A 25,800-nucleotide genomic window follows, 5' to 3' on the forward strand; every position below is an offset into this window, starting at 1 on the left:
AGCCTCCAGAATGCCAAAACTTGGTTTTAAAAAACCACACTCAGAACCACAAATCATCCCAAAGAAAAGGAATTAAGAAAACATATCTAGCATCTCAAAATGCTACCATTATGTCCAGAGTGAGATGTTTAACCCCTTACAATTTAAGCTACAGGAGACAGGCCTGAAACATTTCATTTTGATTTTTTGGTTCTTTTCCTGATCAGTTTTCACTGATTTTATGGGTTTACCCTCTTTCTGAAGAAGGAATGGGATTTCTGTGTTAGCAGCTGAGTCCAGTGACTCCGCCCTATCTACAGCCTATTAGGTATTCATGCTGCAAGAGGTTGGCTTTTTAATTTTGGCAGGGTATCAAAACTCGTGGCAGAGTATAAAGAGTTTATAAGATCTTCCATATTGTAGACTTCTGGAGGGAAGGGCTCTACCTAACAATTCATTTGGCATCATAAAATTGTAAAATTGCACACAAAAATTTACACATGCACATACACTTTCCTACTGTTTCAAAATACAGTGGTTTTCTCCACTGTTTGCCTTGGAGTGAGTTGAGAGAATTCTGGTTTGGTTAAACTTTCTGCCTCTCAGATAAAAAACAGCAGCAATTTTCTGCTTGAATTTCTCTGTGACTAAATCCATTGATCATCCTTTCTCTCTGTGAGTGAGGAGTGTGTTTTCTCTTTAATAACTCCTATCCTTCTCCCTGAATATTTTTTTCTCTCCTCTTCACTTGTTTGTGTTGTGTTGGTCAGTCCACCGCACTATTCCTCTGAGAGACAGAGAGAGCGCAAAATTGAAGTTATTTTATGCTTGGTCTCCCTCGGTCCCAATTTTCAAATCTTCATGTCAATTTTCACACATCAGTGTCATATGGTGAATGCTATGGAAATTTCAGTGGGGTCCTTGGGAGACAATTTATACATGACCCCCCTATTCCCTCCCCTAACCAGGCTGCAGAGCCTGCCTTTATAAAGAATAAGTGTATTTATAATTAATGTGGATTTTAAAACATAACTACATTCAGAATTTTTCCTGTTTGTTGTCTCTTTTGCAAAAGGAGTGCAAAGGAATACAAGCTCTCTCCCTCTCCTAATAAATTGGCTCAAGTTAAATGAATAAAAATTATAGCATGTTGAAAGAAAAAATCAACTCATTATTCATTTTAGTTTTTTTTTTTTTCCTAAAAGGTATGTTGAAAAAGGTTTATCATGAAACTAATTTGGTAATCACCAGTTAGCAAATGCACTCATTGCCACCTACCTAGGTGAATCAGAAGGTTAGTAGCAAATGAAACATGGTGCAGTTTGGATTGGTAATTGTATCTTCTTGTAAACTAATGAACATACATCACCTTAAGAGTCCTTGGTGAGTAAAATCCTAGCAACGGACGCAAAAGCTCAGCTGACACCATCAGAGCATTTCAATCATTGACCTTAAAATGGGCCCCTGACATCAGAAAGGGGTGCACTGAGCCTACTCCATTTTACAGCATTAATTATCCTCTCTGTGGGGGGGAAAGAAATGATAAATTGTCCAGATTATTTATTAGAGCATCTTAAATCTTAGCCGTTCATGAGGAGACCTAAACAGCCCCCCCGATCCTCAGTCTTTTGATTTTACTTAAGGAGGTTAGCAGTGCATCATATGAACTTGTTTCTCTGTCTCACCTATCATTGACACTTAAAGGAAGATTTTCTATCTATGCCAACCATCACGTAGTCTCCTTTTCTTTTCTTTTTTTTCTTTTTTTTTTCTTTTCTTTTTTTTTCTTTTTTTTTTTTTCTCCTAATTTCCAAAGGACCCCATCTTCCCTCAGCCCCATATCTCCTATGGACACTCAGCACCTTTCGCAGATCCCCTGTTCTACCATCTGCCTAAGAAACTTTTTATCACTCAGTTCCTGTATGTCCTTCCCCTCAGCCTTATCTGACTTTTTATGCTTTTGGGAAACTCTTCAGAACCACAGAGGTAGTGGGACAGTTGAGGGTGTTTTTCTTATAAAAACTCTGGAGATCGGTTTTGGGCTTTGCAATTCAATGCCTCATCCACAAGGTATAGAAATCAGAATCACTTCATCCTCCAGTTTGTTTAACTTGCTTCAACGCCAACTGGAATGTGTGCAGCAGTGCACTACAAACCTCTCCTGAGCCCCCTACTCTGGTGACTTTGTGAGCAGCCTCTGGAAGGGATAGCTTTATCGTAATTGTTCTCCTCCTTCGATCCGGTCAGAGGGAAATGACCTGGATGAGCACTCTTGCTTTGCCACCCAGAGACCAGCCAATGCTCTCCGCAGGGTCAGCAAGCAAAAAGCACACCATAGCCCAAAGCTGGTTGGCTAAAACGATCCTCAGAAAGGACTGTAGGAAATATATTTGTATGGCATTTCTGTCACTTCACTGCTGGCTGTGATCTTATCACATATCCCAGGCTAAGGCAGGGAGAGGCCAGGTGAATTCCTGAAGGACAATTCAATAGGGGAAAGGGAGTATCCTATAGATCCTGGGGCTGCCCCTTCCTTTAGGTGCAGGTGTCTCTGGAGTCACCATAGTGTCAGACCCTCTTAAAGAGGAGGAACCCCCTAATGCAAAGCCAAAAGCTGTAGGAGATGTTCACCATGTGAAGAGCTCTTAGTTTGGTGCCTTACTGGAGGAATCATCCCTGGGACTGTGACCAAGCTTTTACACTTTATCAGGGACCTGCCTGTAACACTATTGCAACAAGTCTTCTGGTGGTGCATGAGGTTCTAGCTCTGGGACAGCTTTGCACCATGGAGTCATAGCAACATCATCTGGGAGCTGCAAAATGCACTAAAGCTGAAAATCCATGTTTCCATAGCCCATGACACCTCCAGTACAGTCCTTGTTTCTCCCTCCCAAAAGCAAAGTTACCAACCAATTTCTGTGGCAAATTCTAATGTAGGCAGTTAGGTGCCCCAGTTTCCCCATAGATTAGCAGAATCCGATGGAAGAAGATTCGGTAACATGTCTTTGCTGAGTTGACTAGAGAAGGGTTTAATTCAAAGAGTTGTGGTGGTGGAAGGCAGGCAGTACACCTGGCAGGCCCAAATGCCTACTGGGGACTCTGCTCCATGGGATACTCTGGGGAAGGCAGTGGTCAGACATGCTTGAGACTGAAATCTAGCTCCACTAATGATTCTTTCCAAGATCTTAGTCAACTTACTTATTATTCTTGTATCTCAGCTACCCTTTCTAAAGCTACAAGTACCTCATTTCAGGGACTGTCATCAAGATTTACTAATTATACAGATTCTACCACAATTAATAATTACTGTTAAATTTCTGTGTACCAAGGAACACAAAACTGTGGGCAGAGAAAGCCTGATTTCCAGGGATGTTCTTGCTAGCTCCAGCTGAATCAGAACAGACTGTGTCTAGAGTCAAATCATCTGAGGCATATTCACTGCTGGTGAAGTCTGTGTTACACTGATGTAGCTGACAGAAGGTAGAGCCCTCAGCTATACTATATATATTTCTATGTAGACAGAGGCAATCCACCAAAGCAAGGCACTATAGCACATAACTCACATGTGCCTGTGCGCGTGTGTGCACCTGGGTATGTGAGAGACAGAGAAAAAGATGAGATATATCGGGAAACATATGAGAGATGAGACAGGAGAGATAATTTCCAGAAAGTACAGCCACCATCAGAAACTCTGTCTTTCCAGCTGGAGGGGTTTGTGCTGCTGGCGCTTTTCTCTTAACTTGACAGCTCAACTCTTAGGCCAGCTGATAGTCGCTGCCTATAAATTTAATTAGAACGGGGGTAGGGGAGGAACAAGCCTGTTCGGCACTCGGCACAGAGCTGAAAATAACCAGCTTTAATACCTTTGACATTGAAGCACCTGCTAAGGGCACAAACCGCTGTACAGCTGACTGACCCTTCTCCGAAGACAGGACGTGTCACTTCACTTGTCCTCGATATGTGCTGCCTGGCCGGGGAATCACATGCAGGGCTCTGCAGGTCTGCTTTTCCTATGGCACCACAAGGCAGTACTTCGCTCCAGAGCAATCAGAGAGGGGAGTTCAGCGTCTCCGACCATGTGAAAAGGGGAGAGACTCAGCCACCGTAGTGGCTGGTGTGCCTTAGATATTTCATTTTTCTCTCTCTGATGTAGAGGGTTATTTTCCGTGCTTGCAGCTAAGCACTGTGCTGCAGCCAGCCGTGAACATTTCTGTTGGCCCAGCTGGCCTCTTGCTTTAATGCTATTCTCAGGGCTTTCTCTGGGTAAAGCGGTGAAGTAAACATTGAAACCTTACACTCATATATACGTTTAATTGTGTACTGATTTTATGCTAGGGAAAAGACTGTTCATTTCAGGTAGAAAACTCCCATCTGAGACAAGAGTTTAGAGAATCCCTCACTTCTGGTACTTCTTGAGATGCAGCAGTGCTCACCTAGGTGCTGACTCCATGGTAGAGATGGAGCTTTTGATACCATGTCTTATAACCTCTGGGTGGTGCAGAAGCTGTTTGGAGATTCTGGGGTGTTTGGCCTCTTTCCTAGGCATGCTGCAGGGAATCACTTGTGATGGCTTTTGGTCGTGGGGTTTGGATAGCTCTTGTACTGCCCAGTCTTGACTGTCTGTCAAGAATGCAGACGACACCTGGATACGTTCAACCTTGATATTGCCAGCAAAAGGCACTGTTGCTACCAGAACCATTTTTCAGAAGTGTGATTTTTCATTTTTTTTTCTATTGTTGCTGAATTTAAACCAAATATAATTCAAAGTAAGTTAATCAAAATCAATTCAAGACCATGTTTAATCCCCCCCAAATTTGGGGGTATTTTTACAACTTTCAGGGAAGGACTTTGTGGAGCTGTCTTAACTTCAGGAAGAGACTATCAATGCCTTTAATGCATCTTCCTCACCCCCTTTCTTTTTAGGGTCTCTCTGCCATGCACCATGCTACCTGGCTATGATATCCCTCTGGTCACATTTGCTGGGACCTGAGCCTGAACCAGCACACCCAGCCTCTGAGTAGGGCACGATGCCAGGCAAAAAGAGTCTAGGCAGCCTTTGCATCAACCATGCAAAACCTCTGAGGGCAAGACAAAATGCTGTTCAAATGTGCTACTGAATTTTGCAATATTCAACCTCTTCAGACTTAGCAAATGCCTTCAAGTCAGAGATCAGGCTACCAGGTACCACAAGTATAATTGTGACTATGCAACAGTCCGTAATGCAACAGCTCTAATGTGAAGTTATTACTGGAGGCACAGTGTTGATACCTGTGTTAAGCCTCTGAGCATTGCCCAGTGTGAACTATGTGTTTCCACAAGACTGAGCAGACCCAGACAGAGCTGATTGCTCTTGCAGTTAATAAAAAGCGCTGCACTTTCTCTCTTGACAATCCCGACACCTGAGTGCTTCCTACGTATGACAGTTAGCACATTCTGGTTGCTCAGTGGCCTGTGAGAAATGAGCCTCTTCTCAATTTAGTTCCTATCATCAGACAAGCGGTACACACAATAAAAAACACACCTTGACAGTCAGCCCCCAAAGTAGCCCCGGGGACCAAGGGTCCAGACTTCCCTTTCTCTCATATATGATCCCCATTAAATTGATGCAATTTATTGGACTGGATCCTGCTCCCTACTACCTCCAGGTAAATCAGGGTAACTCCACTGAGGTCACTCTGGTTCAGTGTCAGAGCACAGAATGACCTAGAGGAGGGGAACCTCTCCTGACCCCACCAAGTTTCTTCCCTAGATGGAGCTTGTCAGGCCCCCCTCTAGTCAAGGCATGGTAAAAGTATTGCCTCTGTCATTACCTGAGCATTTGGCTGAGGAATTGCCCTTCCTGCAGCAAAGAGCATCAGGGTGGGTACGAGCTCCTTCTTCCCCAGGATGGTGAGAAAGGTGCATGGCAGAGGCGGGCTGGGGCAAGAGGAAGTGGGTGGATATTGCATGGACTTCACTCCAGCCTGGCCCAGCCCATCAGGTTGTGTCAAACGGAGCTAATATAAATGTCAGTGCACTGCTTTCAGTGGTGAAATCTCTGTTTGTTGTAATATGGTTCATTTTCAGTCTTCCAGCTCTATGGATGCTATCAGCTGACAAGTCTGGCTAGTATCCTCTGCCAAAAATACACGCGCTCTCAACATTTCTCAAGAGTTTTTTTTTTTTTTTTTTTTTTTTCCCTCCTGTGACATACTCACGTCAAATTTTTTCCCAGTGCTGTGAGACACAAGACTGTCCACACCTCCCAGATAATGAGTTTAACATTTCAAGGACAGAAGCTCTCAGTCTGAGTGAGACACGGGTAGGATTTGCAGGCCTGATTTGGGGCAGGTGCCGAAGGTGTCAGTGCTCTTCTAAGCTTCTTTGGCATGCTCTGTTTTAAAGTAATCAAAACCAGCAGAAACAGATGATGTATAGCTTGAAGTACCATCATTATTATTGCTATAGTTAAACAGTATGTTGTTATTAACAGTAGCTTGAATTCTTTCCTCACCATCCTTTGCTTTTAGGATAAATTCAATGCCCTTTTTGCAGGTCAGGATGGAGCTAGGATCTCATCTGCTGCTGGGATCCTCCACAAGGTTATCCTATCCTGGCCCTCCTTTGGTACAGTTATCCAGTCCACTTCTGCTTCACTTTCTCACCCACATCAGAGCCATTTGTCTCCTCTTTCCTGGCAATGTCCTCTCTCTTCCCCTCCTCCAACCCTGGTCCCAGTCTCTCATGACTTCTTCCAACCACATTTTTGACTTCTTCCTCAACTTTCCCCTTTTTGTCTTTGTCTGTAGCAGTGTACAGGCTCTTGCTGATTTCTCTGATGAGAAAATTGAATCAGGTTGTTTTTCTCTTTTTCCTCCTTTTGTCATTACAGTCACAAACATTTTTCTTCCTTTTTTTTTTTTTTTTTTTTAACCCTTATAACCCAGAAGTCTAATTTCATCTCTTCATCTTTATTTTCCCTTCTCATTTCCTTCCTCATACTCCCAAAACCTTTCACCATTCTCTCTTCAACAGGTCTCACAGCTCAATGCTTTATTCCTTCAATCTGTAAGCATTTCTCCTTGTCTATGTTTGCCTCTCTGGAGACCTTGCTCCCTTACCTCTCTAGGCTTGCTCAATAACCTTTCTCCACCTCCTCTGTCCTGTGCACCCAACCTTACATCCCACAGAAATAGCTCTCAAAAAATCTTTCCATATTTCTTCTTGGGCAAAACCTGGTAGCAGAATGCCACCCTCAGCCTCTTGAACCACCAGCCACTTTTGACATCATTGCTTACTTTTTGAATTCTGTTCTTCTGGGCATCTGTGACTCAGTTCTGTATCGATGCTGCCATTGTTGACTGAAGGCCCCTCATCATCATCCCCACCTTACAGTTCTGTGTTGGCTTTGCAGATATTAATCCTTAGTCTCTTTCTTTTCTGCTCCCATACTCTTCTCTAGGCAACCTTGTCTGCATATACAAACTCAATCATCATTGCTATGACAATGACTCACAAGTCTACTCCAAATTTATTTTCTTTTGTCCAAAAGTAAAATTTCAGGCAGTGCCTTTGACATTTACTCATGCATGGTGAGCCATCATCTTAAGCTGACCATGAATTTCTAATTTTCACTCCACAAAATCCTGCTTGCTTCATCTTATTTCTGTCATGACCTGCAGCCCACACTTACTGTTACTAAAACTTCTAATGTGAATGATTTCTTCAACTTGTTCTAATTCCTCTAATTTACTGCATGCAGAATGTGTCTATGTCTTTCTGAGTTTTACTTATAACAAACAGAAAAGATGTTGAATTTTCTGACCCTCTACAAAACTAAAACTCTTACAGAGGATTGGAACTGCTTGCCTATTATCTGTGGAAACATCCCCTTTTCTGGACAAATTGGATCACATGCCTGTGTTTTAAAATTGTTCTGTAAATGTAATTTCCCTAACTTGTTAGTGTGACCAAGTCAGAGCTGTCTTGGTTTCATTCCCCTGGCAGCCCTTTTCTCATGGCAGTTCCTCTGTTTCACTAAACACAAGCTACTCTTCACTTCAGAGGCACTCTTCTGACTCTCACACACCCTACAACTGCAGCTTGGTCTGCTGAAACACTGCTGTCTCCACTCAGGAACAGGTCTTAGGAGCAGTCAAGGAGCCAGAGCCCCTTTACCCTCTCAGGATGGCTGGCTAGAACATACACACCGTCTCCTTTTGAGGGCAAGAGGTGTGTTTGCAAAGCTCCTCTTCCCTGGCTGCAGCTGTATTTTGCTTGTTTTGGTTTTGCTTGTGCATTCCCAGGGATGACAACAAGATTTCCTATTTCATCAGGACCAAGCACAGCATCTTCATAACCTCTCTAAAGGGTACTGTGGGGTACCTCATGCAATACAGGTGATAAACAACATGCATTAGAAAAATGGTTTAACTGGCCGTAGGGGAACACTATGGGACAGTAACCAGCAACAACTGCTTCAGACTGGGTGTCTGAAACACCCAGACTTTGCTCTGGCCAACTGGTGGGCCAGCTCACCTGGCCTCAGTTGCTCTGCTCTGACTTTGTCACACTGCCCGCAGAAACACAGGATCACCAGGATCAGAGTCAGTCAGTTCCTCCAGCCAGTGAGCATCAGTGGTGCTTTTATTCTGGCAGGCCAGGATCATTCCAGCACCAGGGAAAAACAGGCACACACACAGCCCTCTCCTGCCCATGGCAGCCAGAGCACCTTTCAGACATCCTGCCTCACCTGCTGACACAATCCATCAGTGCCCACTGAAATCAAATGCAGCTAATTGGAAAGCGATGACAGCCCAGGGACTGCTGGATTTGCATGCTAATTCCTCTATTTTGGAGTCACACAGCCAAGCTACAGGTAAAATGAGACTGAGCACTTCATTGCAGATGATTTCCTGTCTTCTCTTCCCCAGCACACATGCACACATACACATACACTTTCTCTTGGGCTTTGCTGTCCTGAAGCCAAAAATCAGCTGGAGATTGCATTACATGTGCTTTCCAAAAAGCCAGCCAAGAACTGCAAGGGGCAACATGTTTTTGTCCTCTCGGTGGGACAGGGCTGCAGCCTGCAGCTGTAGATGAGCCTTTAAATGGCACAGCAGCACAGCTTGCGGCTGGGAAGCGGAGCTTTTTCTGCAGGTTGGGTTACAGCTTCCTCCTGCTTTTTATGCCAGAGCCTAGGATGGATTTCTGGCTCTTGTTTCAGGCAAAATTCTTGAAGTTTTGCTTTGAGTATCCAACCTCCTCTCCTGTTCTACCACTGGTGTCTGCCCCTGCTCCAAGTCTACCAATTATTTCCTTTAAGTGTCAGCAGCACACCAGACACACGGAGATATAACCTTTCTTCAAGTTGATGCTGTTAAACTATTACTTGAAACTGAAGTCGCAGTTGACAAGTGCTACTTCAGTCACTAATAACTACTTCAGAAGTGCTAGTGGTGTCTTGGCTCTTAATGTTGTGGCTCAGGGCTCAGAGAACGTCTTAACAGGTCATTTAGAGCCATCCATCTGATCCGAAACAAGATCAGTCAATCTCCCCACTGGCTTTGCGCCTTGCTTGCCTCAAGGTCCTCTGTTCATGCCCCCAGAGCTGCAGCAGTGGTGAATCTGGGTGGCTGGAGTGGCCATCCATCTTCTGGAAGGGCTGAATATGGCCCATTTGTGGGATCAGGCTCTCATCTCCTTGCACTCATCACAATTTCTACTATTTTATTTTATTTTATTTTATTTTATTTTATTTTATTTTATTTTAATTTTAAATATTTTTATCTTTTTAAAGCAGGCTGAATACTTTCTTGAGAAAATCAGGATGCCTGTATGGGAGGAGCAGGACAAGTGTTCATGCACAATTCCCAGCCTTGCAGCAGCAGGTAGGAAATAGTCTTCCTTTTGTTTCACACTCCCCTATTTTCAGGCTCAGCTCCTTCAGTCTAATCAAAACATCTGAGGTATCTCAGAGCCAGAGGCTTCTCTGTTTGGCAGGGGTCACACACATTTCCCTTATATTTTGGCAGATTTTTGGCACAGTCTTAGGATAAATTGGGAAGAGAGTAATATAAGACAAGGCCAGATCATCTAGGTCACTGAGCCTTATGCCCTGTTACTGCAGACAATCCTGTAAGAGATGTTAAATCCAAAACAACTTCCACTTTTCCTTTGCCTCCTGCACATAACAAGCCACAATGTGGTATAACAAACTAGGGCTGGCTTTTCAGCAGAAAAAAAGACGTCAGTTTTTAAGTCTCCTTGACATGACAATGTCTTCATCTAAATCCTGAAGCCATATTTTGGATAGGCCAGCCTTGGTCTAATGTCTTTTAGAAAATGATGCTCATTTAATTCCTGAAATGTGAAATCTAGGTCTCAGGTCAAGAGCAGAGATGTTCTTTAGCTGAAAAATTCAGATCCATCAGAAGCTGTCTGTATGAGTCTGTAACTTTCCAAACTTCGGATTGCACCTCGACTTCTACATCTATATATAGTCTTTTGAAGAGTGGGATCTAAATAAAAATACCCTTGAAGAATGGGGCATTTTTTATGCTTCCACCCCTGCAATTTATTTGAAGACAAAAGACCAGGGCCACAACTTGTCCGCACAGAACAAATAGCCAGACCTCAGCTTAAACTTTATCCCTCCTTTATGCAATATCCAGCCCAAAATTGCTTCTCAGGCAGCAGTTTGATGGGATGTGATGGGAGATTCTCCTAAGACACGGAGGGTGAAGGGACTTGCCACCGTGAGAGACGTGGAAGCACCCCTGCCAGAGCAAGGCTGCTTTGTGGAGTGCTGTACACGCTCCCAGAAACTCAGGTCGGTAAAAGAGCTGTCAGAGACTTGAGTTTATTGAAAAGCATGTGGATTACATCTAAACAATCATAACTGCTATTACTGTCAGTGGCAATATTCCCTTCTTGACACATATGTATTACTACTAACCTTCCAAGCTATTTCCAGATATTAACTTTACAAAACCCACAGAGACGGTTAAGAATTGTGGAGTTGTGCCCATTCCACAGGCAGGCAAAATGTACCAGAGACTAAAATTAGGCTGATCTGGGATAAAATATAGATAAATAAACAAAACAAATTATTGTCCTAGTAATCATATGGACAACTTAAATCTAGTCCCAAACAATTAAGATTCACCCTTTTATGACTCCTAGATGACAGACCTCTGGTCAAGCCACATACCCCCTGGTAGTAATAGGCTTAGTTAAATCTCTTGCCAGGCAAATTTCTAACCTTCATAAGTTGTGTTGGTTATTGGCAGAATGTATCTACATCACAGGGAAATTTTTATCCTCAGTGGGGAATACAGCTGGGCCAAACGAAAGCTCGTGTTCCACCTGTATCTAGCACTGATCGTGTATGCATATGAGAAGGCAACAGAAAGCCCATTCATAAGGCAGTTGGGTCTTTATATCCTCTCCATGTGTATGAACTTATGGTTGTGTGAACAGCCATACCCAGTTATTGAAGTGTTTGATGACCCCAAGTGCTCAAGGCTTTCTTATTCCATCTCATTTCCCATTGAAGTTTTGTACAACCTTTTTACTGGCTTTCAGCCTGCAATAAATACAAATGACTTGCCAATAAAAGCTGGTGTCTCCCTCTGTCAGGAGGACTGTAGCATCATTGTTATTTAAGAGGTGGCAGTTTTGACACAATGCTTATTTAAAATTCGTAAAAGAAAAAAAAATGATGTAATAAATCTGCATGTTCTTCCTAAGCAGCTATTGAAAGTCTGAATGCTCTTCCCCTTTCCAAAAGCTTCAGCCGTTTAATGTTTCCTAAGTTGTTTTTACATGAATTAGGGCGTTTGAGTGAAGCACTGTCAGTTACAAAACCGCGCTGTTGTCTCCAGCTAATTTTGTTTTAGCAGCTCTTTTAAACTGCTAAATCTAGTTTTTAGTGTATGATGATTTTGTTTTGTGATGGTGTAAAACAGCTGCTACTTTTCTGATGAGTTGCCTGTTTTCCATTTTATGTCTCTGCAAGATGTTGAGTTTCATCATGGCCCAGTCTGACAAGCAGCTGAGAAGAACCTGCAAAAAAACAAAATCACGACAAAAAACAAAGATCCTCCAATCCAGGGGTTCAAACATCTATATGCCCAAACTTAGAATGATCAGTCCCTCCTCATTCTTACCCTGAGATTATCTTGGATCTATATTAGGACCATCAAAATAATGATGAAAAAGTCATATTAGAAGGGGAGCAGATTACTTGCTGTGTTAGGACATGAGAGGACATCCAAGTTCCCCAGGCTGTTTCTGGGGTGCTGGTATGGACTTGGACAACTGTGCTGGTTGTGCTGTTGATGTGCATGTTGCTAAAGAAGACACCACAAATCCCTTGCAGCAACTGATAGGGGACATGGCCAAACTGGCACCTACCAGGCTTTTCTGCACTGGGGTGACAGAAGACAGATGTCCAAGAGGGTGAACTGAATTTGAGCATTTGGTACTTGCTTCACCTGGATTACCCCCAATACCAGAATGAGAAAGTAGAGCCAGATAATTTTTTACCAGATAATTTTTTACCCATTTACATATCGTTAAACTTTAGCAAAGGCCAGCTACAGAAGCCCAATGAGGCTGGCATACAGCAATGAAAGGTGGCCCAGACATTCACTTCTCTTCCCTCTGGCCAGTGCTGCATTTCCTGGGGCATGAGTTGTGTAACATTTCTCTCATACTCCCACCTCTCTGTTCAGGTATGCCAGAAGGATGAAATTATGTCTGGGAGTGGCTTTCCAAACTCCACCTCAGGCTCTTCTGAAATTCTTGGGTACCAAGCTCTTCTCATCAGCAGGACCCAGGATGTAGCTCCTTGTGGCAGTCAGGAGATGGGAGCAAGGACCAGACTGACTGTGAATTAGCTACACCTCAGTAACACTTTGGTCTCCCTTAGGGCAAATTCCTATTACCTTTGTGCAAGGTATGTTGCACTTTATGTTTGCCAGAAGTGCTCATGAGGATGCACATTGCATTCTGTATGTCACCCTTTAGCTACTCACTTTCCCACACAGGCAAACAACCCTTCTTTACTCAGTGGCAGAAGGCTGAACAATTGTCTTTGATCTGTCTTATCCCCTGTATTCTCTGGGCTGGCATTTGTTCCATGTGTACAAAAGCAAGAAAATGATGAAAAGTATAAAAGAAGTGCTCAAGGAACTCCTCAAAAAGACAAAGACTAAGATCTTTCCAATAATAACTCACATCCCATAAAAGCATCTTAGATTTGGATAGACAAATTGGAAGCAGCTCGCCTCCCTGATTCTTCCTTCCCTTTGTGCTTACCTCTCCCCAGAACAACACGCAGGCTTTTCCATAAGCTGTGCAGCCCATTGAACAGCAGTGGTCCAAACTATTATGGAGATCTTAAACTGCTGAATTGTTACAAGCTAAAATTGATTGCCTACTGAGCCTGTGAACTGAAGTGCTAGAAAGTGCACAGAGAAAGATAGGGAAAGGGTGCTAAGGATTTTGCTTCTTTATGCTTCTTTTTTCCACTTTTCTTTTGCACGAAACACCATCATAAGCTTTCCAAGCAATCTTGCCTTAATGAGTTCTACATCTCCCTCTCTCAATAATCATTGGACAGTTTCTCCTGGTATTTCCAACATAAAAGGTATTCTCAGTTTGTCTTCTAATTTTCTTGTTGCTGTGTCATTGCTGAAGAACTGCACAAGTGCTTCAAAGTCAAATCCAGAGGGAAAATTGATGATGTGGATAGTATGACATTTAATCCACCCTCAAGCTAAAAAGCCTTTTTAGCTTTCTAAAGCTAAAATTCCTTTCTTAGCCCGTTTCACTCTATTCTGCATTGGTTTTATTAGCACCCTCATCACCAGAGCATCTGAACACCTTCAAGTAGTACATTAAGCAACGTGACTAACATCTGTCACGTATAGTTTTCTCGTTCTCTCTCAGCATCCTTAAAATGAATTTAGTTCTTGTGCTGGATCGATAGCACTGGAGACAGACGGTCTCTCTATAGCCCTGGCACAGGCACAGCATGCATGAGACCCCTGGATGGATCCCCCCAGACCTGTTGCCGCTCTGCCATCACCCTCATTTTGGGTACAAATTTGGACCAAGTTTTGTCACAGCAGGACAGAGAAGTACGAGCTGGTCTGGGAGGTCAGACAAGGTTATCCATGGTAAATTTCTGCCACTTGGAGCCTTCAACAGAGACAGTGGTTTCAGGTGCTTGAACTCAGGTCAATACAGGTCCCATGCTGAGTAGGGCTGGCAGAACTGTCCAATGGAGCCAGCACCAGGAGCAGGATCCAGGCATCCTGAGGCACTGTAATTTCAAGCAATATGTTTTCTTAATGGGCCAAGTACACTTTGCCTAATTTTGCTTTGAGTGCATGGGACTGTTATTGCTCAGTGGCCTCACACAGGTGTTTAAGCAGTTCTGTGGTTTGATTTCTCAATAGCAGCATAAGGTTTTATTGGCTGTTACCTAAAGAGTAACTTCAGAGTAAACGAGCATTCACATACAGTTGTGATGGATGCACATGGAGCTATGGCAGAAATCTCATGAGCTAGTGACCTCTTTATCGTGGTCTGAGTATTTTGGGTAAGAGTGTAAAGTAACTGAAAAAGGAACTTATTTTTGTACAGTAAGAAGAATTAGGAAAATTTATTTATGCTTCCCCAGAAAACTGTTGGCTTCTCAGTTCTGATAATATGAACTTACTGAGGAAAATTCAATAAGTAAATAAAATTCTGACATTTGTGAGGATACTGCAGTAAGGGATATGTTTTGGCTTATGAATATGTGTTACATGGCTGACTAGGGGACTCTGGTCTCTGTGTGATAACCTAAATTATATAGATTTTGAAGCATAAGAGAAGTCTAATCCAGTGCACAACTTCTCCTTGTTCTAATTCCACAGTAGGTCAAAAACCAGTCACCAGCTTGTACCTTGCTATCCATAAAAACAAACCCAGGTACGTGGCTGGTTGGAAACCCAGCACCCTTCAGCAGAAATCAATCACGGCATGTTCTGGAGCCTTTCTCTGGACAAAGCCCCAGACTGTGCTACAGAGTTAGCAGTAATGGAAACATCAGATATCCGATCAAGAAAGACAAATACATCTATTTCAGAATACATAATCTTACCACATATGTGAAGTAGTTTTACCATTAGCAAGTTGTCAAGCATTATTGAATGGAATTAACCTCTTTATTTCTGTGTAGGATCAATTCTGTTTCCCCTCCCTCTCCCTTTCCCAGTACAACGAGCTTTTATATGGTACACATTGCAACGCCTGGGGCAGATGACACTTGCCAAAGGGCTTGATGATCAATTCTAATACAAATCTGACATGAAAAGGCTTGGGAGAATCTGGATCAGATGATCAATGGGAGACAGAAATCCACATTTAATGCTGTGATGCTCCTAAATGCCTGTGCCTGTCTCAAACACACTAGGATCCAAAAGAAATCATGATCCACAAAGACAACGTATGGACCAGTGCATGGAAAGCAGCGGGAGGATGGCATTTCACATGCCTTTTCTGAACTGAAGATCATAGAAGTGTTAGGAGTAGGACTGACAGCCCTTCAGAATTTAGTATGAAATTAATCATAAAAAGATAGACCAGAGAAATGCTAGTGGTCTCTTGTCCACGAACTCTGTGCTACAGAGTACATGGGCAGAAATGACTTCCCAGGATTTTTATTCAGTAAAAATCTCTGTTAGATTCGCATCTCTCATTCAAAGATGAAAGAGAGACCTATTACCAGTCCCAGACCTTGGAGCCATGCCTTCATTTACCACCAGTTGTCTTTGCTCCTCTCTCTTTTTCTTTCCAAGCCTGGCTGTGTTTGAGTATTCATGAATGCTCTTTATTATTTCTCCCCTCGCAGTTGCTTTTTTCTTCCCACACCTGCCAACATTAGCTCCTTCCTTTGAATCACGCTGCCATACAGTCTAATGCATGTGATCTCCATGCCAAGATGTTATTTAATTTCCCAGCAAAGTTCTTTTGGTGTGGAATGAGCCGAGCAGTAAGAGCACAGGAGGGGAGGCATAGACGGGGGTGGGAAAGGGAACAAGAAGGAAGAAGGACTCAAACTTATGTTGCCTCTGGCTTCGACAATCAGAGTTGTTTCAGCAAGTGGCTGGGGAGCAGCGTGGGTGGGGTGGAAGTGGCAGCAGGGGGTTCATAGACAGCAGGTTGCTGAATCAGGAACCCTGACACTTGTGAAGTACTCTGTCAGGAACATTAAGTATCTAAAAGTGATAAAGCTTCAATTTGCTAGTCCATTAGACTAATTACTGCAATAATTAAGTAACTACTTGATTAGAACTAATGGGTACCTAATTATCCAGGAGAAAAGTATCAGGTGGCAATTATCAGGTGGCAATTAATAGACTGGAGTTAATGTCTTAGCACTGTCTTTGTATGAATTCATAAGCAAGGTAAAGAAAACAAACAATAACTTATTAATATTTATTGGTGCCACAGCGTTTTTCAGCTTGTTTCATTTACACAGAACCAATTAGTGAAAAGACAGTTAGTGTTGCAAAGACGTAAAGTGACTGAAGCAGGAGTTTGATTTTAAAGGAACAGGATCACATTAGCACTTATAAGCAAAGACAAATGGGTATCAGCCAGGGACTTGGTTCTGGTGCTACTAATTCATCAACAGAAGAAATCAGAGTAATTGAACTAAGTATTAATAATGAAACACACAGGAAGGCAGCTCCTGTCTTAATGGGGTTCACTTTAGTTTTGGTCCCTCCCTGAGTCTTCATCAGCATTTTCTACAGTGCTTGGGAATTGGAGAGAGTACCTTCGTGAATGAAGGGGAGCGTCCCGTGGGCATAGGTGGGAGACGCTGCAATAAAATCTTCCAGATCAATGCTGCAAACTCTTTAAGGCAGACAGCTTTCCTAGGCAGCTAATGCCTGGTTGCAAAGCTGCTACAAATACAGTTTCCATAATGAAGGTGGTAGAACAGAATTCTTGCCTATATACTATGTTTACCTGTGTAAAGAAACCATAATGAAAACCATAATGAAACCATCTCCATTCCTGGTAATTTCTCCTTAGCTTAACAACCATCCAGAACACCACTGGTAATTAGCACAAGCAAAGTCCAAAAATAAATCTAACACTCAGCTTTGAGTGTTTTGTTGTTGTCGCTGCTGTTTTCCTTTGATGGCCATGCAAAGGGCTAGTTTCTTAGATGACATAAATTGATGCTGTTTCTTGGGTGTCAACACAACTGTAGTGATTTACACAGAACCAAAATATGGGCCTAGCATCTATGTTTCTCACCCTCTTCACCGAATTCCACTGGCTTCAAAATTCAATATAAAAAAAAAAAAGAAAAAAGAAAAAAATAAATTCTTTCCTACGTATTTTTATGTCCCTAATCATCATTGCTCCTCTTAAATGTGTTTCAAACAAAAAACCATTCTGCATGCAAGTTATCTCCTAGTCTCTCTATAATAGAGCTCATATTAGCAATAATTACTCTCATGAGTAAGAGTTTTTACAATGTGACATGCAATGAGCTGGCGACAGCTTTTAGAACACAGAATGAAGCCTGGGTTGCCTTATACACTTTTAAATCCTTTAAAATTCAACTGTTAACAAATGAAAGATCAAATTCTCAGGTAGATTTATATCAGTGTAGTGAGATGTAGCTTTGCTAAGTATATCGCTTTATAGAAGTTGAGGATCTAGCCCCTGCACTAGCTATTTTCCCCCCTCCATCTTTTTCTCTGTGATATAAATAAATGAAAGGTGTCCAAATCATATTTTAGACTGTGTGCAGAGTCACATGCTAAACCATAATGTCTCTATATTCGAACATGTAGAATGATAAATGGAGATAAATCTAAAATTTATAGAACATGAACATTTGCATAAACTGCAATATCCAAACATATAGGCTGTTAAGTAACAATTGTCACAAAGGACATAAAAAATTCAACTTTGTTTCATGAAAAGAACTCAAATTCCTAACATGATTAAGATAATATATCATTTGTTCCTATCTTATTAAAGACGTAATTGTTGTTAGACACAGAAGTGGCATTAACTCTAATCTGGCTTTATATATGTACAAATAGAAGGGGAGGTGAATGTGAAAATTGATGCTTTTGGTGATCCATAGGCATTTTATTAATGTTTGAATAATAACTGCCTGGAGGGCCTGTTATAAATTAAAGGGATGAATTGAGATATAAATTTTTATGAGGACTAGTTATACATTTCCATTATGTGTTTAAAAATGAAGGAATTACTGTGAACACAGCAGAACTCACATTTATTTGAGGTGATTTGGATGGGAGGGAAGGTGCAGTGAAGGAAGCTTCATGCTGGCTGTAAGAAAGATGTATCTGTTCCTTTGAAAAGATATATCATATGTCATGCATGAACTCAGTTCTACAGGAGACTTTTCTCTGCAGCTGATTTCGCATGATTATTTATTTGACAACAGCAAGTGATGATATAGCAGTGAGTTTTAGGCCACTTAGAGAGGAATTCTTATTCTTAAATCATAGAGGAGTTCCCAAACCCCAACCATTGTCAAACCAGAGTTAATCTATGAGAGGAACCCAGTAATCCCTTTGGCATTTATTTCTCATTATTCCTCCTGTCTGGATATACACATCTTCATTTGTAGCGCATCTATGGGACCAGCAGTGTATCTCAGAGCTTCCTCCTGCCCTTTGTTGTGGCTGTGTGTGGGAGCTCAGCTCTCATTGCTGAGCAAGCACCGTACCTCCTTTGTTATCCTCCAGTGCAGATGCCCTGCAAGATCCTCAGATAGTCCCATCAAAGTGCTTTTGCTGTGACACTGTGGGGTGACCATAACCCAGTATCTTCACTGAGGCAAGCATTTTGGCCTGAGAACATGTCTGTTCATAATGGAGAGGGTGTATTACCACAATATTAGGCATCCACTTAATATTCCGGGGACCTGTTTTCTGCCTGCTGGTTTATTGCAATTGACCTCCAAGAGCAAAGCCTATTAGACCAAATTCTCCGGATTATTTTGGATTTAACCCTTGTTTAAAGTCTTGATTTCTCTTGATTTCAATACGTTCCAGCAAACTGATACCCTGGAAGTCTCAAGCTGTTTCCTCTGTGCCACAGTTCTCTGGTTGTAAAATGGGGAGACTCACGGGAGTGGTTTGAAAAGACAAAATGTCCTCATAGCTCTCATTAAGGTTCCTAGTTTTAGCAGCCCTTTGAGTCTGGACCAGCACCACAAGTAGCTCACTCTATGACAATTGACCTCACTCTGTGATAGTAAGAGGAATGATCCACATTTTTCCTTCACTGATGCAGATGGATCAGCTTTCCAGGACCTTATTTCCTCTTCTTTCAGCTGAGGGACCCAGTTTGTGACCCTCCTATTCTTACTCAGATCAGGTTCCCGGTGTCCATTTCCTTCAAGAATAACACTATGTTTGTGGCTATCATCTATGTGGTACTCACATAATGAAGGTTCTCTCTCATAATGTCATACAACTGACCTGACTGCCTGGGAGCTGATCTTGAAAATATCTTCTGACTAGCACCAAAGCAGTGAAAACTGTTCTCTAGTCAATAAAAACGTTTTCTAAAAGTATTTCAATGCTGGACAAGTGACTAATTAAGCAAAAGAATCGCACTGTCTGTTTTCCAAAACTATATTTTTGTCTGTGTGTGTGTTATTCAAAGGACAGATTCACAAGAATTTCTTCAGGGAAGGTGCAGGGGAATGTTATAGAGAGTAAGCTCTATGACAGAATTAGCAAATGTATTAAGTACAGTGCCAATCTGGTATAGCAGAAATGACTAAATACCCATCAGGGCCTGTCACTCGTCAAGAAGTGAAATCTTAGACCCATTTAAGTCAATGACAAATGTTCACAGAATCTGGCTGCAAGTTAATAAATGTTTGGAGCCTGTATAACTCAAACTCTGATATTTGTCAAATTAATTATTTGATTGATCTTATTGTCTGTCAAAAAATTCTTTGTGGAGTTAGAAAGCTTTGTGTTTTACTACCTATAATCTTGATGAAGAAAATGTCATACAAGTATAGGGATATATCATTGTATGTTTATGTTGGGTAACAGACGATTATTATACACAACATAAAATCATATAGCTAAATATGGAATTGTAAAATTCTCAAAATGGACCACAGCTAAGGTTATATCTTCTGCCTCCTTTCAGTCATTTCTTGGTTTGAGAATTTCTTTTATCATATTCTTTTAATTAGGCTACATATACGTAAAATGAAAGAAAATAACTCCACACGTACACCAATTCCTTCAGCTTACCCTTGCCTGTAACACAAAACAGAGGATTTCAAGACTATATACATCAGGTGTTTTCAGCAAAGTAGCAGCAGCAGCAGCAAATCATAGACATTTGTCATTCCTTGGAGCTGTCTGACAGTTCTGACAATTCATTAGGCTGGGCTGAAAAGAGGTTTAGAAAGCAAAGGAAGGATCACAGGTAGTGGAGTTGCTTTTGCATGATCCAGTAATAGCTGATTTGTATCATTTTTGGTGATGGATACACTGTTCAGATTAAACTCAGCTGAATTTTTCCCCTTTATTCTTCTCTTTTTCTCCTTCACTAGGAGCTTCTGGGCACTTTAGTCTAGATTTAGACCTCGATTTATCCCAAGAAGTAGATGCCAAGGAAATTCTTCCTGGTAAATACTGATATTTGTGGCTTATGAGAGCTATGGAGAAGTGAAGTGAGTTTTGCTATTCTGTTCCTACCTAGCAAGGCTTTTCTTTTTTGTCATGTTTGAGTTATATTCTTTTGTATGGCTATATCGTGACATGTGCCATTCTTCAAAGTCAGAATCATTCCCACCTGAATGTATGCAAACCAAACCTGCATCTTTGTTCAGTGATAAATGCTTCCATTATCCTGCTCTTTCCACTTACTGATTTGCTTCTGAGACCCGTATACAAGCAAATTTATTTATTTATTTTTTTTTTTTTACTTGAAGGCAAATCTTTTGCAATAATGCTGAATCTGCAGAATAGACCACCTGGAAAATATTTGATCTTCTACTGGAAAACATTTCCCTTTTGCAGGCTGGTGGACTGTCTCAAATCATGCCACAATGTAAAATGCTTGGGTCAAATTCTGCGCAGATGAGGCAATGCTGTCTGGCCAGATTATCCCTGGGGTCAGGAGATGATGGTCTCGGGGATCAGTGCTATCATGGAGCTCACTTTGTCCTGTAGAGGATGAATAGCTTTCCATCTTCATTTTGTCTATTTTATAGCTGCCACAGAAGAAGCAGTCTGAGAGTCTGAGATTGATCCTGACCCAGTATTGTTATAGGTAGGTCCAACAAGAGCAATGTTTGCTCTTGATGACTGTTGGAACATACTCATTTAAAAAACTCTAACATACACGTAAAGGAAGGCCTTATAGAAATTTTTTCTTATATATATATGTAAATTTTCCCAGAATCTTAAAACCTTCATTAAAATTCTAACTACTTATAAGTTTTACCTGTTAAAAATTTATTTATTTATTTATTTATTTGTTTGTTTGTTTATTTTTTCCCTGAGGTTCAAAATGCCAGCTGTACTACCTGGACATCCATCTGAGATGCAAGTCCTTCCCAAGCATAATTTCCTATGTGTCTCAAGCCAAAGGCTTTGCAGCTTTCAGCCACTGAGAACTCAGAGACAGCTTTTTAGCTGGACAATCCCAGAACTAACCACAATGTTGGTGTTCTGCTTCTTCCAGTTTGTCTTGATGGGCCTGAAGTCAGCTTCTTTCTTGTGGAAATAAAGGTATTTCTGACCCTGTCATCCTACACAGAGGACTAGGCAGTATAAAGCAATTCACAGTGACACTTGTGGATGCTGGCTTGTGTGTCGTGTTGTCTGATGTGCCTCCTTATTTGCTTGTAGGTTGTGTGATTTTTGCAGTTGTTTGTGAGCGGCAGGCTGCAGTTGCTGGTTTGTTACTCTGGAGTTGTGCATGTGGGTTGAACTGTTTGCATTAATTATTTTTAATAATGAGTCATATACTGAATTACAGGATCCTATCCATGGATAGAAGAACAAACAAAGAAACAAATAGCCCTCCTCTCCCACCCCCAACATAAGTCATATTTTGTCTCCTCTGACCTCAACTGGCCCCTTAAATTTCGTATCAAACATTAGAAAGAAAGAGGTCAAAGTGAGAGCCCTGTTAAAAAAAACAAACACAACCAGCCCAGATATGAACTATGGGAACTTGTCATCTTATCATCCTAATTGAAGTCGTTCTGCAATGTATGACAGTCCATCATATATTCTGCCAGTCAGTGTGTCATACACAATGTGTAACGAGAGAGCTCATAAACCCAGAGGGGAAGCCCCTTCTTTTTTATTACTTTATTTGATCATTTTCATAAAAATTCCCTTTGCTCAGTACAGAGGGATGTGTTTATTAGCCCCATTAAAGCTTTGTCCATTCATTTGACACTGATTTACACAGCTTTACCCACAAAAAAAAATCCCATTATTTCTAGTCTGGAGAGGTGTCTTTTTTTATTGTGTGATGAAAAATAAGTATTTAATCCCACAGGTGAGGGAAAAGAAAGGGGAGGTTGTTGTCAGAAGCTCAGATGTAAACAAAAGGATTCTTTAGGTATAATTGACTCGGAGAAAGAAAACATTTCCAGTAAACATAGAAAAATAAATAAATAAAGATGCTCTTCCCAAGGAGCGCGCATTGAACCAGGCTCAGCTGAACTTTTTCTTTTTTTTTTCCCCTGTGTGCCTTCATTAAAAACAGCAAAATTTGGCAAAATTTCCCTCTGTGTTCTACTCATGAATGTTTCTAGAAAATATCAGCTTTCATACGCAAATATTCTTGAAGTGAAATTGGTGGCTTCCTTTGAACACAGCTAGTGCCTCAAATCCCATCTGCTTTTCCTACAACACGCCCACTCATTATCTAGCTTATTTGGCTTTACTTTATTTTTTTTTAAATGAACACAAATTAAGCTATTTAATCAAATATGTACATGATTACATGGCATTTTTGCATAAGAGTTATACACCCACGGAAATCATTAATCACAGATAACAACACTATGTTAAAATTAGACATTTTGCTTTCTTTCTTTTTGCGTGTGTGTGTGTGCTTTTTAACATAATATCCTGCGTAGCTCTAATTTCACCTCTACTCTCATTTGAATAAAGCAGGATTGTTTTACATCAAATTATTCATTTGTCTGTAGCTCTGATAATTGGTATTTATGTTTAGGCTTGATCTCAGAGGAATAATAATACAGGACTTGAAAATAAAATTGGAATGGTTCAAGTCTTTTTTTGTTTCTTCCCCCTTTTGCTTGCACAGAATGTCACCATGAATGTCCATGGGCAAACTGGATAAGAAAGAGTGTCACAATGCAGGACAACCTAGGAGATGACAGGTATTTCCAGGCATAGCAATGATGAGATCAAATTCCCCTCAACCTGCCTTGTTTGCTGATCTTTTAATCAGATTCAACTTCACTGCAGCTATAGCACAAGGTTCCCTGACAATGTGTGACAGCATGTGACAGAAAAATATTTTGATTTTTTTTCTTTTGACCATTTGATGCTATTTCAGATATATCTGAAGCCCCAGCAGCACCTGTTAAATCTGCTGAACTATTTTAGCGGTGGTTTTTAAATGTGCATAAATGAACTGGAGGGTTTGGGACTTGTGTTCATATGCGTGTAGTGGAATCCAAACAGGAAAGCTGGGAAATGATCTAAACCTTTTGAGGTTAACGTGCCATGAAAGAGCATCAATGACCGAAGAGGACATTATTAAAAAGCAGCCAACCTAGCTCAAAAAGAACCACTGTGTGAAGCAAGAGCCTGCAGAACAACACCCAGGGCTGTTTGTGATCCCACAGGGATGTGTATTTCATCCCCTGTCTTCATCTCTCCAAATTTCCTCTGAACTGCTTCTGAGCCACATTCTTGAAAAAGAAAAACACCAGCAACTACTGAATGCTTCTTATCAACCTTTTCCCTGCAATCTGTTTCATATTCCTCTCACACCCGTGTTCTCACAGTGTCTTGGGGAAATGCTCGGATCAAAGATAAGAGAGAACAAGGAAAGGAATGAAGCAAGAGACAAACAACAAAACAAAAAACACCCCCCAAACTTTTTGACTAAACTCCTCTGCGAGTCATGTGCATGATTACAGCAAAGTTAAAACTGCCTTCTTCTTCGCCAGTACTTAATTCCTGCTTTTAAAATCAGGCTCCCTTTGATCTTGAGGATTGAAATGATCTGGAAATGAAACAGCCATTGCTTTGCAGAAAATCTGGATAGGGTCCCAGACATGGCTTTTACCTGGAAAGCTTCCAAAATAGGATGAAATCTCTCTAGTTTCAGAACAAATTGCAAGATTTTTTTTCTCTATGTCTAGTCCAACTGTGGAACTCCAGCCCTGATGTCTGCTAGTTCCCAAAGTGCAGATGCAATAACCTCTAAGGTGAACTGTGAGAGTTATTCCTCCATTTTCTACCCTCTGCCTCTCCTCTGAGGATCAAGGGCTGGGAGAATTTTATTAAAGCAAAGGCTTAAATTTCTGGGCAAATTTAAGCTGAGGAGACAGTTGGCTATAACCCAGGCTAGGTCCAGCCACATGAGGGTTGGAAAGGACAAAGGACCAGGAGCATTTGTAACATCTGGATCTTGTTGCATGCACAGAAATATCTGCCTGGCTTTGTATGACCTGGTCTCACAGCCAAAAGGGCTGAGAAATGTGGTTAAGAGACACTGAAGCTGGCTTTGCCCTAGCAAATAAGTCCCACTGAGAAAGCAAGCACATCAATATTTCTTTGAGTGTGTTTCTTTTAGTTAATATATTTCCATATGTTGCATGAATATTTCTTTTATTGGGGATTGTAAGTCCATCTGGTACTTGTTGGGAAGGCTTGAGCTGGCAGATCCCTACCCCATGCTGTTACACAGAGATCCCGACTGCTCTTACAGGGATGGTTATGTTGTTGGGTAGAGACAACTACTTCTCAGCTATCTTTTCAGTTAGAAGAATTTCCAAAGAAACACGGACAAGCAGGTTACATACAATCAATAAGTTCCCATAGTACCATTTTTTTTAATGTTACAAAATGTGTGAGGGCTCCATCTCTGAAGGACAGCAGTCCATGGAAAGAAACCTTTCTCTTTTTGTGTGTACTGCCCAGTGCACAAACCGTGACCTAGGAAGTGTAAAGGAGAAAGGATGCCTGAACGTCAATACTAAGTGGAAAATGTGCTGAAATATCAGAGTTTGCCAAGACAATGAGAATCACTTTCCCTGCATGTGTTATTAAGGAGCTGGGGAATAATTATCTGCTTTAATATAAGCTTTTTCCTTCTGCATGATTAACTTCACTGATATCAACAGAGAGTGTGATGACTCTGAAATGACAGCTCCTGGTAGCACGTTCTGGGATTAGCAAAAACAGGTTGTCACTTTACCCCAGTCAGGAACAGCCAGTCCTGTCGTGCGGAGTGCAGGACAGAAGAGCCGGGTTTGGCAGCAGGCATCTGACAGCCAAAGTGTGCAGTGGGTCCAGCCTCCTGCCGGGTGGCTCTCGGCTTGGGCACGCAGGGCTGGAGACTCGGTTCTTCTCATGCAGGGCTATGTTGTGGTGGTTTTGCAGCTTTCAGACCCAAATCACCTGGTCACCCTCATGATAATCTATGACTTACCACCTCTGATCTACATTAGCCTGGAGATCTCTGAGATGCCTTATCCTGAAGTACTGGCTCTCCTGATTTCACCACTTTTTACAGCAATGCACAATAGAC

General features: G+C 41.5%; 1 long non-coding RNA gene across 5 annotated transcripts in view; it reads left to right on the plus strand.

Annotated features, from left to right (window-relative positions):
- LOC121076172 overlaps nt 1-24,870 on the plus strand; it is a 50,981-nt gene extending 26,111 nt beyond the window's left edge. For 2 of the 5 annotated variants that reach the window (XR_005823374.1, XR_005823377.1), the window contains exons 9-12: nt 6,514-6,585; nt 9,761-9,851; nt 21,555-21,782; nt 23,341-24,870. This is a non-coding gene — a long non-coding RNA (uncharacterized LOC121076172). Of the gene's footprint in view, nt 1-6,513; nt 6,586-8,616; nt 8,837-9,760; nt 9,852-21,554; nt 21,783-23,340 lie in introns of all 5 variants that reach the window. The other 3 variants (XR_005823375.1, XR_005823376.1, XR_005823378.1) reach the window with 3 other exon arrangements.
- Nucleotides 24,871-25,800: the final 930 nt, after the last annotated feature.

Source organism: Cygnus olor, chromosome 11 (assembly GCF_009769625.2).
Source record: "Cygnus olor isolate bCygOlo1 chromosome 11, bCygOlo1.pri.v2, whole genome shotgun sequence".
Taxonomy (NCBI): Eukaryota; Metazoa; Chordata; class Aves; order Anseriformes; family Anatidae; genus Cygnus; species Cygnus olor.